Source organism: Globicephala melas, chromosome 15 (assembly GCF_963455315.2).
Source record: "Globicephala melas chromosome 15, mGloMel1.2, whole genome shotgun sequence".
NCBI lineage: Eukaryota > Metazoa > Chordata > Mammalia > Artiodactyla > Delphinidae > Globicephala > Globicephala melas.
In genome coordinates this window covers 50,366,785-50,383,316 of record NC_083328.1, presented here as the reverse complement: position 1 = coordinate 50,383,316, position 16,532 = coordinate 50,366,785, and the positions used below count along the sequence as shown (strand labels likewise).

The 16,532-nt window shown below is 38.1% G+C and overlaps 1 protein-coding gene across 1 annotated transcript in view; it reads right to left on the bottom strand.

Annotated features, from left to right (window-relative positions):
• The window catches only part of PAK5 (p21 (RAC1) activated kinase 5), a 314,862-nt gene that overhangs the window by 223,270 nt on the left and 75,060 nt on the right, over positions 1-16,532 (bottom strand). The gene's annotated exons all lie outside the window — the stretch shown is intronic.

Sequence of the window (16,532 nt, the reverse complement as noted above, 5' to 3'; positions counted from 1 at the left end):
TAAAGCTAACTATAAGTAATATTGATTATCTAACATTTGGGCTTATTCATTCTTTTTCTTCTTTCAATTTCAGAGATTAACTGAAAGCTGTCAGTACCAAGTCATCTCTTATTAAATTATCATCATTTAGTCAAAGGCTTAAAATGGTGCACTTATCCTTTTATAGGTCATATTTCACTCTAAGTGACGTTACATCAAAAAGCAATTTTCACTTTTAGCATATAAAATACATTTGTCCTCTCACACGCCTGTTATAAGAAGATGGACTGCAACATTGGTGACTCAGTTTCTCTGTGAAATGAGAAATCCCACAAGAAGGAAACAACCCTTTACAGCTGTTACATTTAGCTGACAGTAGATGGTCAATTTAATATCTAAAATGCAGTTTGGCTAATGGGCTACAAAATGATCAACCTAATCCATGAATGCAGTTATGAAATATTCTGGGTGATATAGATAAAGATTTGTCTGGATATATGCCCAGGAGTGAGACTGCTGGATCATATGGTAATTCTACTTTTAGTTTTCTGAGGAACCTCCATACTGTTTTCCATAGTGGCTGCACCAACTTAAATTCCCACCAACGTAGGAGGGTTCCTTTTTCTCCATACGCTCTCCAGTATTTGTTATTTGTAGACTTTTTAATGATGGCCATTCTGACTTGTGTGAGATGGTACCTCATTGTAGTTTTGATTTGCATTTCTCTAATAATTAGTGATGCTGAGCATCTTTTCATGTAAAGCGCACAAATCTTAAGTGTACAACTCAATGACTACTGACAAATTTGTACACCCAAGTAACAAGCCAGACCAAGACTGAACACAGCACTATCCAACAGGACTTTCTACAAGGATGGAAAATTTCCATGACAAAATAATTATACACTGTCCAATTCATTAGCCACAGAGCACATCAAATGTAGCTAGTGCAACCGAGGAAGTTAAATTTTAATTGTAGTTATTTTAATTAATTTACTTATTTTTTTTAATTGGGATGGAGGATGTTCCCTGTGGCTGGAAATATTCATGGGCAATCTACATGCCAAGGGTATTACATATGTAATTTCTGCTCTATTTATTTATTTTTATTTAACTTTTGAATTTTATTTTATTTTTTTATACAGCAGGTTCTTATTAGTCATCAATTTTATACACATCACTGTATACATGTCAATCCCAATTGCCCAATTCATCACAACACCTCCAACCCCTCGTCACTTTACCCCCTTGGTGTCCATACGTTTGTTCTCTACATCTGTGTCTCAATTTCTGCCCTGCAAACCAGTTCATCTGTACCATTTTTCTAGGTTCCACATATATGCATTAATATAAATATCTGTTTTTCTCCTTCTGACTTACTTCACTCTGTATGACAGTCTCTAGGTCCATCCACGTCTCAACAAATGACCCAATTTCATTCCTTTTTATGGCTGAGTAATATTCCATTGTATATATGTATCACATCTTCTTTATCCATTCATCTGTCGATGGGCATTTAGGTTGCTTCCATGACCTGGCTATTGTAAATAATGCTGCAGTGAACATTGGGGTGCATGTGTCTTTTTGAATTATGGTTCTCTCTGGGTATATGCCCAGTAGTGGGATTGCTGAATCATATGGTAATTCAATCTTTAGTTTTTTAAGGAACCTCCATACTGTTCTCCAAAGTGGCTGTATCAATTTACATTCCCACCAACAGTGCAAGAGGGTTCCCTTTCCTCCACACCCTCTCTAGCATGTTGTTTGTAGATTTTCTGATGATGCCCATTCTAACTGGTGTGAGGTGATACCTCATTGTAGTTTTGATTTGCATTTCTCTAATAATTAGTGATGTTGAGCAGCTTTTCATGTGCTTCTTGGCCATCTGTATGTCTGCTTTGGAGAAACATCTATTTAGGTCTCTGCCCATTTTTGGATTGGGTTGCTTCTTTCTTTAATATTGAGCTTGATGAGCAGTTTATATATTTTGGAGATTAATCCTTTGTCCTTTGATTCATTTGTAAATATTTTCTCCCATTCTGAGGGTTGTCTTTTCGTCTTATTTATGGTTTCCTTTGCTGTGCAAAAGCTTTGAAGTTTCATTAGGTCCCATTTGTTTATATTTGTTTTATTTCCATTACTCTGGGAGGTGGATCAAAAAAGACCTTGCTGTGATTTATGTCAAAGAGTGTTCTTCCTATGTTTTCCTCTAAGAGTTTTATAGTGTCCGGTCTTACATTTAGTTCTCTAATCCATTTTGAGTTTAATTTTGTGTATGGTGTTAGGGAGTGTTCTAATTTCATTCTTTTACATGTAGCTGTCCAGTTTTCCCAGAACCACTTATTGCAGAGACTGTCTTTTCTCCACTGTATATATTTGTCTCCTTTGTCATAGATTAGTTGACCACAGGTGCATGCGTTTATCTCTGGGCTTTCTATCTTGTTCCACTGATCTATGTTTCATTTGTGTGCCAGTACCACATTGTCTTGATTATTGTAGCTTTATACTATACTCTGAAGTCAGGGAGTCTGATTCCTCCAGCTCCATTTTTTTCACTCAAGACTGCTTGGCTATTCAGGGTGTTTTCTGTGCCAAACAAATTTTAAGATATTTTGCTCTAGTTCTGTAAAAAATGCCATTGGTAATTTGATAGGGATTGCATTGAACCTGTAGATTGCTTTGGGTAGTACAGTCATTTTCACAAAATTGATTCTTTGATTCCAAGAACATGGTATATCTCTCCATCTGTTGGTATCATCTTTAATTTCTCTCATCAGTGTCTTATAGTTTTCTGCATACAGGACTTTTGTCTCCCTAGGTAGGTTTATTCCTAAGTATTTCATTCTTTTTATTGCAGTGGTAAATGGGAGTGTATCCTTAATTTCTCTTTCAGATTTTTCATCATTTGTGTATAGGAATGCAGGAGATTTCTGTGCATTAATTTTGTATCCTGCTACTTTACCAAATTTGTTGATTAGCTCTAGAAGTTTTCTGGTGGCATCTTTAGGATTCTCTATGTATTGTATCATGTCATCTGCACACAGTGACAGTCTTACTTCTTTTCCAATTTGTATTCCTTTTCTTTCTTTTTCTTCTCTGGTTTCTGTGGCTAGGACTTCCAAAACTATGTTGAATAATAGTGGCGAGAGTGGACATGCTTGTCTTCTTCCTGACCTTAGAGGAAATGCTTTCAGTTTTTCACCATTGAGAATGATGTTTGCTGTGGGTTTGTCGTATATTGCCTTTATTATGTTGAGGCAGGTTCCCTCTGCCCACTTTCTGAAGAGTTTTTATCATAAATGGGTGTTGAATTTTGTCAAAAGCTTTTTCAGCATCTATTGAGATCATCATATGGTTTTTATTCTTCAGTTTGTTAATATGCTGTATCACATTGATTGATTTGCATATATTGAAGAATCCTTGCATCCCTGGGATGAATCCCACTTGATCGTGGTGTATGATCTTTTTAATGGGTTCTTGGATTCTGTTTGCAAGTATTTTGTTGAGGATTTTTGCGTCTATATTCATCAGTGATATTGGTCTGTAATTTTCTTTTTTTGTAGTATCTTGGTCTGCTTTTGGTATCAGGGTGTTGGTGGCCTCATAGAATGAGAATGGGAGTGTTCCTTCCTTTGCAATTTTTTTTTTTTTTTTTGTGGTACGCGGGCCTCCCACTGCTGTGGCCTCTCCCGCTGCAGAGCACAGGCTCCAGACGTGCAGGCCCAGCAGCCATGGCCCACGGGCCCAGCCGCTCCGCGGCACGTGGGATCCCCCCGGACTGGGCACGAACCCACGTCACCTGCATCGGCAGGCGGACTCTCAACCACTGTGCCACCAGGGAAGCCCCCTTTGCAATTTTTTGGAAGAGTTTGAGAAAGATGGGTGTTAGCTCTTCTCTAAATGTTTGACAGAATTTGCCTGTGAAGCCATCTGGTCCTGGACTTTTGTTTGTTGGAAGATTTTTAATCACAGTTTCAATTTCATTGCTTGTGATTGGTCTGTTCATACTTTCTATTTCTTCCTGGTTCAGTCTTAGAAAGTTACACCTTTCTAGGAATTTGTCCATTTCTTCCAGGTTGTCCATTTTATTGACATAGAGTTGCTTGTAGTAGTCTCTTAGCATGCTGTGTATTTCTGCGGTGTCTGTTGTAACTTCTCCTTTTACATTTCTAATTTTATTGATTTGAGTCCTCTCCCTCTTTTTCTTGATGAGTCTAGCTAATGGTTTATCAGTTTTGCTTATCTTCTCAAAGAACCAGCTTTTAGTTTTATTGATCTTTGCTATTGTTTTCTTTATTTCTATTTCATTTACTTCTGCTCTGATCTTTATGATTTCTTTCCTTCTGCTAACTTTGGGTTTTGTTTGTTCTTCTTTCTCTAGTTCCTGTAGTTGTAAGGTTAGATATTTTATTTGAGATTTTTCTTGCTTCTTGAGGTAGGCTGTTACAGCCATAAACTTCCCTCTTAGAACTGCTTTTGCTGCATCCCATAGGTTTTGGATCGTCATGTTTTCATTGTCATTTGTCTCTAGGTATTTTTTGGATTTCCTCTTTTATTTCTTCAGTGATCTGTTGGTTATTTAGCAACATATTGTTTAGCCTCCATGTATTTGTGTTTTTCACATTTTTTTTCCTGTAATTTATTTCTAATCTCATAGCATTTTGGTCAGAGAAGATGCTTGATATGATTTCAATTTTCTTAAATTTACTGAGTGTTGCTTTGTGACTCAAGATGTGATTTATCTTGGAGAATATTCTGTGCGCACTTGAGAAGAAAGTGTAATCTGCTGTTTTTGGATGGAATGTGCTATAAATATCAATTAAATCTATCTAGTTTATTGTGTCATTTAAAACTTCTGTTTCCTTATTTATTTTCATTTTGGATGATCTGTCCATTGGTGTAAGTGAGGTATTTAAGTCTCCCACTATTATTTGGTTACTGTCAATTCCCCCTTTTATAGCTGTTAGCAGCTGCCCTATGTATTGATGTGCTCCTATGTTGGGTCCATATGTATTTATAATTGTTATATCTTCTTCTTGGATTGATCCCTTGATCATTATGTAGTGTCCTTCCAGGTCTCTTGTAACATTCTTTACTTTAAAGTCTATTTTATCTGATATGAGTATTGCTACTCCTGCTTTCTTTTGATTTCCATTTGCATGGAATACCTTTTACCATCCCTTCACTTTCAGTCTGAATGTGTCCCTAGGTCTGAAGTGGGTCTCTTTTCAACAGCATATATACAGGTCTTGTTTTTGTATCCATTCAGCAAGCCTGTGTCTTTTGGTTGGAGCATTTAATCCATTCACGTTTAGGGTAATTATTGATATGTATGTTCCATTTTCTTAATGGTTTTGGGTTTGTTTTTGTAGGTCCTTTTCTTCTCTTGTGTTTCCCACTTAGAGAAGTTCCTTTAGCATTTGTTGTAGAGCTGGTTTGGTGGTGCTGAATTCTCTTAGCTTTCGCTTATCTGTAAAGCTTTTGATTTCTCCATCAAATCTGAATGAGATCCTTGCTGGGAGAGTAATCTTGGTTGTAGGTTCTTCCCCTTCATCACCTTAAGTATATCATGACACTGCCTTCTGGCTTGTAGAGTTTCTGTTGAGAAATCAGCTGTTAACCTTGTGGGAGTTCCCCTGTATGTTATTTGTTGTTTCTCCCTTGCTGCTTTCAATAATTTTTCTTTGTCTTTAAATTTTGCCAATTTGATTATCATGTGTCTTGGTGTGTTTCTCCTTGGGTTTATCCTGTATGGGCCTCTTTGCACTTCCTGGACTTGGGTGGCTTTTTCCTTTCCCATGTTAGGGAAGTTTTCGACTACAATCTCTTCAAATATTTTCTCGGGTCCTTTCTGTCTCTCTTCTCCTTCTCGGACCCCTATAATGTGAATGTTGTTGCATTTAATGTTGTCCCAGAGCTCTCTTAGGCTGTATTCATTTCTTTTCATTCTTTTTTCTTTATTCTGTTCTGCAGCAGTGAGTTATCCCATTCTGTCTTCCAGGTCACTTATCCATTCTTCTGCCTCAGTTATTCTCTACTGATTCCTTCTAGTGTATTTTTCATTTCAGTTATTGTATTGTTCATCTGTTTGTTTGTTCTTTAATGCTTCTAGGTCTTTTTAAAACATTTCTTGCATCTTCTCGATCTTTGTCTCCATTCTTTTTCTGAGGTCCTGGATCATCTTCACTATCACTATTCTGAATTCTTTTTCTGGAAGGTTGCCTATCTCTACTTCATTCAGTTGTTTTTCTGGGGCTTTATCCTGTTCCTTCATCTGGTACATAGCCCTCTGCCTTTTCATCTTGTCTGTCTTTCTATGAATGTGGTTTTTGTCCCACAGGCTGCAGGACTGTAGTTCTTCTTGCTTCTGCTCTCTGCCTTCTAATTAATTTACATTTAAATAGCCATAGAGGCTAGTGGCTGCCATTTTGCATAGCACAGGCCTAGAACTTTTCCAGCACCTCAGAAGTTTCTCTCGTGCTTTCTCCATGCCAATATCCTCTAATCATAAGCCCTCTTCTGGCCTCTAATACCATAGGTTAGCTTTGGCTATCTCTAGTTTAACTGTGATCCAAAACATATTTTTAGTTTTTAGATCTGTTGCTTTATTTGAATGAATGATGGGAAAATATTAGGAAATAACCCCTTAGCTCTGCACAAAAAAGCTAATGTCAACTTTATTATTATTATTTACCTTTATTATTATAATTATTTTTATAATATAATAAAATTCTCTTAATTCTCTCTTGATCAGGGGAAAATAGTTTAAAAATATACTGAGAGCTACTAACTCCCATATATAAAACTAAGAAAAATTAAAAGTCACCTTATCCAATATTCATTTAAAATACTATATGCACAGAGCTTTCTAAAGTGCTATAATTCTTATTAAAAACATGACAGATCATTCACCATATCTGGTGTTCGAATACAATTGTTTTTATATCTTTTCCCACTTGGGAGGTTTAAAAATCTTGATGTCCAAGGTTATCTCAGATATTTTTGTAAATCTGACAAAATCCAGCGAATTATTTTGTACATGGCACCTGTGCAAGGTTCACTTATGGAAAGATAATGAGGGTCCTATAATAAGTACTAATTTAAATGTTTGTTTTGAAACGAATGTTAATATGAGGTCATACTTTGCTGTTCCATGGATTGATAAAATCACCTGTCATTTCCTGTCTTTTATAATATTTATGATCCACTGAATTACTGCTACTCAAAATAACCAATCCACAAAACTGTTATGATCCATGACAAGACAATTTACATCTTTGGGCAAGTTCTTAAGTCACTAACTTTCAAAGCCTTTTATCTAGAGAAACATGAGCTAGACTAAACAGTGTGTGGAATGATTTACATTCTGATACAAGTTCTTTAATCCATTGTTTTCCAGTAACAGTTGTGGCTGGCACAGGTCTGTTGGGCCATACTTCTAGTACCATTGCCCTAGACTATTAGCTCCTGAGAGCTGTTTCCTAAAGAAGAATTACCCAAACATTATTCAGTTCTAACTCTCCAGTGCCCTATAATTTCTGGCTTTAGCTAGTATCCAATAAAATATTTTAAATAAACAAACAGTTGTTGAGCCACCTAGACTTTTAACTATGTAATACATTAACCTTTATCAGGTTCTGTCCAAACTTTCTTCCAGAGGGAATTACTCTCTTGATGGAGGCAGCAAATGTTTGGCTTCCTGATACTTCCTAAAACATACAATGAGAATGATCAGACTCAACAGAAAATTGTTAAATAGACTAAATCTATTTAATGAAACTCTAAGAAAAAAGCTACATCTTTATAAACAGAGTGAAGCATAGCACTGACTAAAGAGGTTCTAATTTTTAAATTACAGTTATAATTTTTTATTAGTAAAAAAAGAATTGGGAAACCAATGTAAACAAACCTATAAGTTCTCCTAAATACAATTCTCATTATTTGCGTGGTACTGGGTAACATTAACACATGACTGTTAATCATAAAAGGGACTATATATTTGATGAAATATCACTACAAACTACTGCATGGTTAGCATCTTTTATTGAAGTGAGCTAGTTGTGGTGCTTATGTGTAAGCAACAAAAAGTTACCTGCTTTATTAAAAAGTAAAAGAATCTTTTGGTAGCTCACAGCACTGCTGGGAAGCCTGAGGAAAGAATCAGGAAGAGCCAAAGGAGGCTATGATGGACCATGACTAGAATTCCACCCAAGCTACCCAGTGAGGACATACATGTGTTGTCACACATACGGCAATGCCACCTCCATCTGCACTAGTTCCTACCGGCCCTGTGGCCCCAATTGCCACTAACTCTACCTGTGCCCTGGCTGCAAAGAAGGCTGGGAGACTTGAGTGTCTAGCTTCTCTGGATTCTAAAGACTCAGGAAGGAAGGAATTCTCCCAGGTAGAAAAAGGAGGCAGCTATTTGGCAGCCCTCCCAAATTACAAATGTACATTGTAAGGTCTTTCCAAACTATTGATTTTAAGAGATGACAAACAGTTACTAATGTATACATGCAAATCATTACTAATATCTAGAGGATCTATATGTATAAAGGTCCTCTAGCATCTTCAAAATGCCAGATGTCTCTTGTTCAAAATGCAGTTCTTATGACTCAAAACATTTTAGCATAAACACTTTTAGATGTTCTGGACCCAAGGAGAGGCTTTGCAATACATGACTGTCTCCTCCATTTCTCCCTCTCACAGTGTATTTCCCAAGGCCATCATCTAATTAACAATCACAAAACTTCCTACAATACAACTGCCTATGAAACGGCGAGCTTCTTTATTAGCTTGCTTCTCTCTCCTCATCTCTTCCGATTAGCAGCTGATAAAAGGAAATCAAAAGCACCTGATACCCATTTTCCGTGATGGAGAGATTTCATTTCTCTCTGAAGCATGAATATAATTCAATTTCAGAGAGTTCTCTTCTCCATTTGGAAAATGAGACTCTGAATACTGAGGCCGTTATCTGGTAAAGACCTCTTTCTGAAAATGTTTACTTGCATTGTATTAAGCAAGGCACTAATACATTGCTTTTGAAAATGTCATCACTATACATGCAGCACCAGATGCACCCACTTTTAATTCTTTGGACCATCCCAGTTCCATTCCCATAATAAAAGATCATTCATCATGATCAATATTTCCGATGTGCAACTGAGTACATTGCCATGAAAATATAGAAAAAAAATTTAAATATTTTAAAAGGAAGGTTACAAATATTCCTCAGTTTTGTTATTTAGTAAAAATTGTATGTAAGAGTCTGCTCTGTAGGAGATCAACATTTATTAAGCAACTAGTATACGCAATGATGTGAATAATCAGATACTGTCTTTGACTTTATACGGCACACATTTTGGTGGAAGAAATAGGAAATAAACATGTAAATTGACAAACTAAACAGTATTAAGGAAATGCGCAAAGCAATACAATGGAAGGTAATCAGGGGAGTCTTACTTGCCGTGGTTGGTTAAGGAAGTACCCAGGAGATGTCGTTGTATGAGAAGAAATGTCGTATGAAAAACTTGGAGAAGGAACATACCAGGAAGAGGGTCCAGCAATTTTAAAGTCCCTGAGACAGACCAGGCTTGATATGCTCCAGGGCTTCATAGGAGGCAGGTCAGGCAGGAGCTGGGCAGAAGTCAGATCACTGTGGACATTCTTATCTGCTTCTTCTAATGCTATCACTTCATAAAAGGTGATACTTTGAAAAGAAAAAGGCTTTTTTTCATTGGGATTTCTCTTTTCAAAGTATCACCTTTCATGAAGTGATAGCGTTAGAAGAAGCAGGTAATGAGTGTGTGTGCAGGTAAAATAAGAAGTCTGTTAATTGATAGAATTTTTTTAAAAGCCACTTTTCTGTAAAACTTGATAACATGTAAACTCTTGCATTCTTGGCATTCTTAGTTAAGGTGAAGTGTAAAGAACAGGAATTTATCATATATTTCCTGGTCTGTCATATGTCTTAATATAGACCCACCCTCCAGTGACACATGACAGTATATGCTTGAGTTGTGTGACTTTTCTCTGATTATAATAAATATTACCTTAGGGCTATCCATAGAATAAGAAAAAAAGTAAACTCCTGAAGAGCATAGCACATTGTTTATTTTCCAAGGCCTCTTGAAAACATGGTCTCAAATCGATGCTGGCCTACAGACTGTTGTAGAAGAGGGAACATGGGAGGAGGACCACAGAGATGAACACTGGGGCCATAATGTGTCCTGGGACAAATCACTTCATCTGTCTGTACCACAATTTACTCATCTACAAAAAGGGAATATGGGGTTGATGAGAATCCCAACTCTGACCCTGTATAAATAAGAAAGGAGGACTCAGTTTCCTAGGTTCCCCCATTACAGCTCCCCTAGCATCATGCCTAGAAAACAGATACATTCACGGTCCTGGATCTTTGCTATCCATCATCAATTCATGTAGGATGCTACGTAAAGCCACTCAGGAAAATTCCAAAGTTAAATCTCAGAATCTCAGAATATTTTCTCAGTTTAATCCCACCAGAGATTCAAGTAACATGAAAAGAAAGGCACTGAGGAACAGTTACGTTCTTACGAACTTTCCTGAAAGCAGAAAAAGTGGACGTGGTGAAAAAGGAGACATGTCATAATACTAAGGTGTGCAGGATGGGAGGGGGCACTGAACTGTCACCTGGTGGGGAAGTAAGCACATAAAAGTCACACCGTCCTTCGAATACTTTTCTCTGCAGGACTCAAGTTCTAGCCTAAGATGTTTCAATTACGTGCTTGACAATGCTTTCTCTAACATCTTCATTTTTGTGTTAACAACTTTCATATCACCAATATGTTACCTTAAGTTGTTTTTTTTTTTCTTAAATACCACATTTGGGTATGTGCTCAGAGGGAGTAACTGTTGCCCTGCTCTCCACCTACATAATCTGAACCACCATAGAAAAGGAAAGGGAAAATTTTAAGTCTGTAATGAAGACATAACCAAGAGCAAAAATCAAAGAAGGGAGGACAGCAATTATGGAACTAGTGTGGAGGTTCAGGAAAATTTCAGATGGCTGACATCATTGAGTAGTGTGCCCTTTTGGAGTACTGAGTTTTCTGTAAACATGAGAGTTTTCCCATCAAATACCACTACTTCCTCACTTAAACCACGAATTCTGAGAAGTACTGAGCAGGGAAAGCCTCCTCCCACTAAAACCTGAAACTCTCTTCCATGAATTACCTGTCTCCTGCCTGGATCAGAGCTGATCTGAGCCAAGTTGGAAGCAGCTGCCCACCCTCTTGTTCAGGGCTCTTCTAGTGGAATTTCATATTCTTGGGTTGTTGCTCTATTGTCAGACCTGGTTTTCTTCCTAAGGAGATGTGATCCTCACCTTCAGCCTGATAGTTCTACAAGACTGATTTCTGGATAGCTCAGGTTTCACTGTAGGGAATAAAGGGACAAAGCAGGGAAAAGAACTGACCGAGGTCTGTATCACACACAACACAGTTGATGGGGAATGTTATTACTATATAAGAAAGTAGTCTGGTATAAAGATCTCAGCCCCTGATGTCAAACAGAAAAGTCTCAACTTATGTCATTCCTCAGTCAAGGTGTTTGCTGATTTTTGCCTCAGTTTCCCTAAATGTGAAATGGAAATAAGAATATATCTCCCCTAGGATATTCTGAAATTAAGCAACATAAAATATCAAATAACTGAACTCCCAAATACAAGTAGAATAGTAGTAATAAGAGTATTTAAAGTCTAATGTAACAGTGACACCAAAAATAGGTGGTTTCAGTACAATGTTAGAGTTACAGTCAGCTTTTCTGTGATTTTCTTGCCTTTCCTCTCATTACCATAAAATGGCAACCACAGCTCCAAGTATCAAGTTCTGGCCTAACTTCATTCAAAGCAGGAAGAGGAAAAGGTGTTGGAGTTTCCCTTTATGAATGTCTCTCTCTTTATAAGGGAGGTAAATCTTTCCCAGAAGGTTTACTTCCCAAAAGGCCTCCCCTCAGAACCCACTGGTCAGAATTGGGTCATGTGCCCATGTCCTATGTGCAAATGATGCTGGGAAAGTCAAAATCCAGCATTTTTTAGCTTCTTTAGTGACAGTCGGACTCTGCCATCAAGGAGGAAGTTTGGGAGAAAGGCTAGTGAGGAGGCCACAATTTCTGCCACAGTATTTTGAGTAACAAAATAGTTGTTGGCAAATAGATATTGGCTTTAAATAAAAAATAATAAATGTTTGTTTTCTTTTGTCATATTCTGCCAACTTCTACTCCACATGTGGTACATTTTCATCACTGATGCTATGCAGCCTCCACTTACCATCAGTAAGAGTTTTCAGCCTCCTTTTTGGGGGGAACCACCCCCCCGACAATTTTGAATGGTCTTGGAGGGAATTAGTGCTTCCCTTCTACTACTGAAGCACGGTGGGCTAAATCTTTCCTCATACTTTCCTGGTACAACCAGAGGGAGTATGTGCCTTAGGCAGGACCAGTTTATACTTTCTTCAAGGACTTTGCATTTTTGAGCACATGCAATGGCAGTTAGGGGGCAACTAAAGAGGCAGCAGCAGCAGTAGGAGCCTGCCACTGAGCAGACTTTCCTCTTCCTGCTGTGTGATGCTCACCAAGTGCCCTATATCATGTCAGCCTCTGGTAGAGGTTCCCAGATCTTTCATGGGTGGATACACCTCTCCCCAGCTGCTGTGAGTGTTGGCTGTTAACAGTTTACAGTTGTCCCTTCCTCCCAAGAACCAAGCTCAGAGGACAGGAACCCCTGGCCCCCGTTCAGGAGATGCCTAAGAACAGTGATTTCCTAGAACCAGCTCATACTAGCTCATAAGAGTTTAATGTGCACATTTTTTTTCCAGCTCCACACTCAGTAATTTCACCTTGGTAGCTTGAAAAAGGCCATGGGGGGAGTATTTACACCATGGAAATTGGCAAATGCTATAAATCTGGTTCCCCACTGCTCCAGAGAGCCACTTTACCAGGACATCACTACCTGGGAGGCTATGCTCCAACTAGAGGCGAAAGCAGCTCTTTTGTCCCTTTTCTGTTTGCTCATTTCTGTTCCCTGCTAACCTTAAAAGAACCTAATTACAGGAATGAGATCACTAGGCAATTTAACCTAACTCCTGACTTATGCTCTCCTGAATGTACACCATGCCTTGTCTAACCTGTTTATTCTTTACCTAGATAAAAAGAACTAAGGATGAAGAATTAGGTAATTAAAGAATGATTATTTCCCTACCCCCAACAGCCCCCTAAGGAATCCTGCAGGCAGATCACGTGGGCAAGAGAACATCTGAAGAGACAGTCAGCCAGTCCACACGCATGGAGAATGATGCAGAATCCAAACTCCTGCCTCGATGATTCACTGTGATTCTTCCCCTATTTTCTCCTTTATAAACTGTCTTAGCTGAGCAGAATCTTTGGAGTTGGTCTCTGGACACGAGTCCACCATCTCCCCAGACTGCCGGCTTTTCTGATTAAAGCACCTTTCCTTTTGACTGACACTTGCCTCTCGAATTACTGGCTTTTGAGTGGCAATCAGCCACACCTGAGTTTGGTAACAGATGCAGTCCACAGCCCCTGACTGACTGATATGGGCTTTGCCCTTTGTCTCAAAGTGGAACAATTCTCTGATGATATTTGAGCATCAGAGCCCTGTGAAACCAAGCTGAGGCTAGACCTTCGCCTGAGACCTCATTTTTTGCTTAAATCCTTCTCCTGCCCTATCCCATTTCCCTCACTCCCTTACAGCCTTCTCCAGCGAACATTCCCTCAGTAAGTCATTTGCACAAGACTCTCCCTCTCGTGCTCTGCTTCTAGGGACCCCAACCTAAGCCACCCCTAGTATGCCCTTGGCTCCTGTTTGCAAAGCTCAAGGCTAAAGACTTCTGTCAATTCTTAGTCCCACGGTCTTTCCAAGAAGTTTCTTTTTGCTTAAGATAGCCAGTGTCAGCCTCTATTTTGCTTGCAACCATCAAAAAATTAGGAAGTAAGACATACAGGAAGGAACACAAGAGCCACCTTTGTCTACTGAGAAATGGCTTAAGTTTCAGGAAGCAATCTAGCCCAGAAAATTAACTTGGTGAAAACAAAACATATGATATTAAGTACTGAATCAACTGACACAATTTGATGTGTTAAAGATGTTTAAAAAGTAAATGTAATCTTTTCAATTACAGTTACATTAAAATGATTCCAATAGCCACGTGAAATACCCACACCCATTAGAGGCAATTATTATGTAATAAAACACTCTATTTTACTCAGCCAGTTAAATCTTACGGAAAGAACATTCCTAGCCTTAATATATTATAAATCCAGAAATATCCTGCATATGCAGTTACTGCAGTACGATCTTTGCAAGTGCCACTGCTTCGAGTTAACATCTTTTTCTTTTGCATCTCAACCCTCAAAAGTCAATTATGCTTTGAAAACACCAAGTCTTTAAATAATTAAATGCTTTCACATTTCACCCAATGAATAAAACAACCTTAATCCATAGAGAACTCATAGCCTTGCTCACATTAGCAGCTCAAATAAATACCTCCTAGGGTTCAACTGGAAATATGGAAATGTAAAGTCTTTGACCTGACCTGCTGGCTACTACTCTTCAAAGATCTATAAAGTTCATGCCAGAAAGATGGCAAAAGCAGTGACTCAGCCATGCATCTGACAGCCCATGCAGAAGTAGGATGTTTGAACTGCCCATAAATTAGACATCCAAGGATGCAAAATACAGCAGTGTAAATATATCCTCCTAAGCAGACTTTGTGCGACTTCTTTTACAGTACAGGTAAATCCCTAGAAGTCCCCTGTAAATTAATTCAAAGAAAGAATCTATCAAGCCTCCCTCTAATTAAAGGAACCCTGAGGTAAAAAGTTCTGAAAAATGCAAAATCCTCTTTTAAGAGGATTTTAAATAACCACTAACCAACTTATTTATTTTTACCTATGATATCTGACTTTTATATATGGCATCTGATTAAAGTAAGATAAAGCCTAGTAACAAGCTGCAAAAACCACTTGCTAAGAACCTGTTCTTCCTAATGTAAACTATGAACTTTGGGTGATTGTGATGTGTCAGTGTAGGCTCATCAGTTGTAACAGAGGTACCACTCTGGTGGGGATGTTGGTAATGGGGAGACTGTACATGTGTGGGGGTAGGGGACATGGGAAATCTCTGTACCTTCCTCTTAAGTGTGAACCTAAAACTGCTCTAAAAAATAAAGTTTTATTTTTTTAAAGAAACTGTTCTTCATTGTTAATCAGCTATACTCCAATATAAAATAAAAAGTTAAAAAAAAACAATATTGTTGCAATCACAAGTTCTCCAAGAAATGCATATCTTTTAAAGAATGAATTCCAAGATTGTTTTACTGAAATGTCTTTGTAGACATATTGAATAAATTTAGAATAATTACAATTCTTAAGATGTCTACGTACCTATGAACCCAGAAACATTTGTTTTATGCCATAATTAAGCAATAAAAGCTAAACTTTAACTATTTAAGTTCAAAGGTTAAAAAAAAATAAATAACCTGTTCTTTGTGGCACTTATTATTTATATGGTATTCTGTTTACCATTGCCTTCCTCAGCAAAATATTAAGCCGAGTTTCTGTCTCTTCACTGAAGGGTCCCAGGGCCTATAACTGTGCCTGACCCAAGACAGGTGTTCAATAAAGATTTGGTGGGCAGAGGGAGAAAACAGGATAAATGAGGACCTAATTTTTACTAGTAAAACCCTATACTGATCTATTAACAAAAATAACAGCAATGCATTTGCAAAGACATTAAAAATGTTCAAGTTTTCAAAATCTCACTAATCAACATAATTCTGTAGAATAAGCAGAAGACAGTATTTCCCAGCTTTTCTATCTTGAGAAATCAAAGGAACATAATCTAGTTGAGAAAGTAAAGCACCAGTTGGGCCCAAAACTGAAAGTACGTGTTTGATTCCTTTTTTTTTTTTTTTTTTTTTTTTTTGCGGTACACAGGCCTCTCACCGTTGTGGCCTCTCCCGTTGCAGAGCACAGGCTCCGGACACGCAGGCTCAGCAGCCATGGCTCACGGGCCTAGCTGCTCCACGGTATGTGGGATCTTCCCAGACCGGGGCACGAACCCGTGCTTCCCGCATTGGCAGGCAGACTCTCAACCACTGCGCCACCAGGGAAGCCCTGGTTCCTTGACTTACTGGGTGGAATTGACTTGGGGAGTTACAGTAATTGACACATTTTCCCAGCACCGCCAGATACAGTAGACACTAGCCCCATGTGACTACTGAGCACTTGAAAAGTGGCTAATTTGAATTGAGATGCGAGAAGTGCTGTTAAATGTAAAATGCACACCAAATTTCAAAGATTTGGGCAAAAAAGATTCAATCATTTTTATATTTTCTACATGTTGACATGATAATATCTTGCATGTACTATCTTAAAAACAGGTATTACGATTAATTTCACCTGTGTCTTTTTACTTCTGAAAGTGGCTCCTGGAAAATTTTAAGTGACACAGGTACCTCACAACAGTGGCTCAGAATAAACGTTTTGGACAGTGCT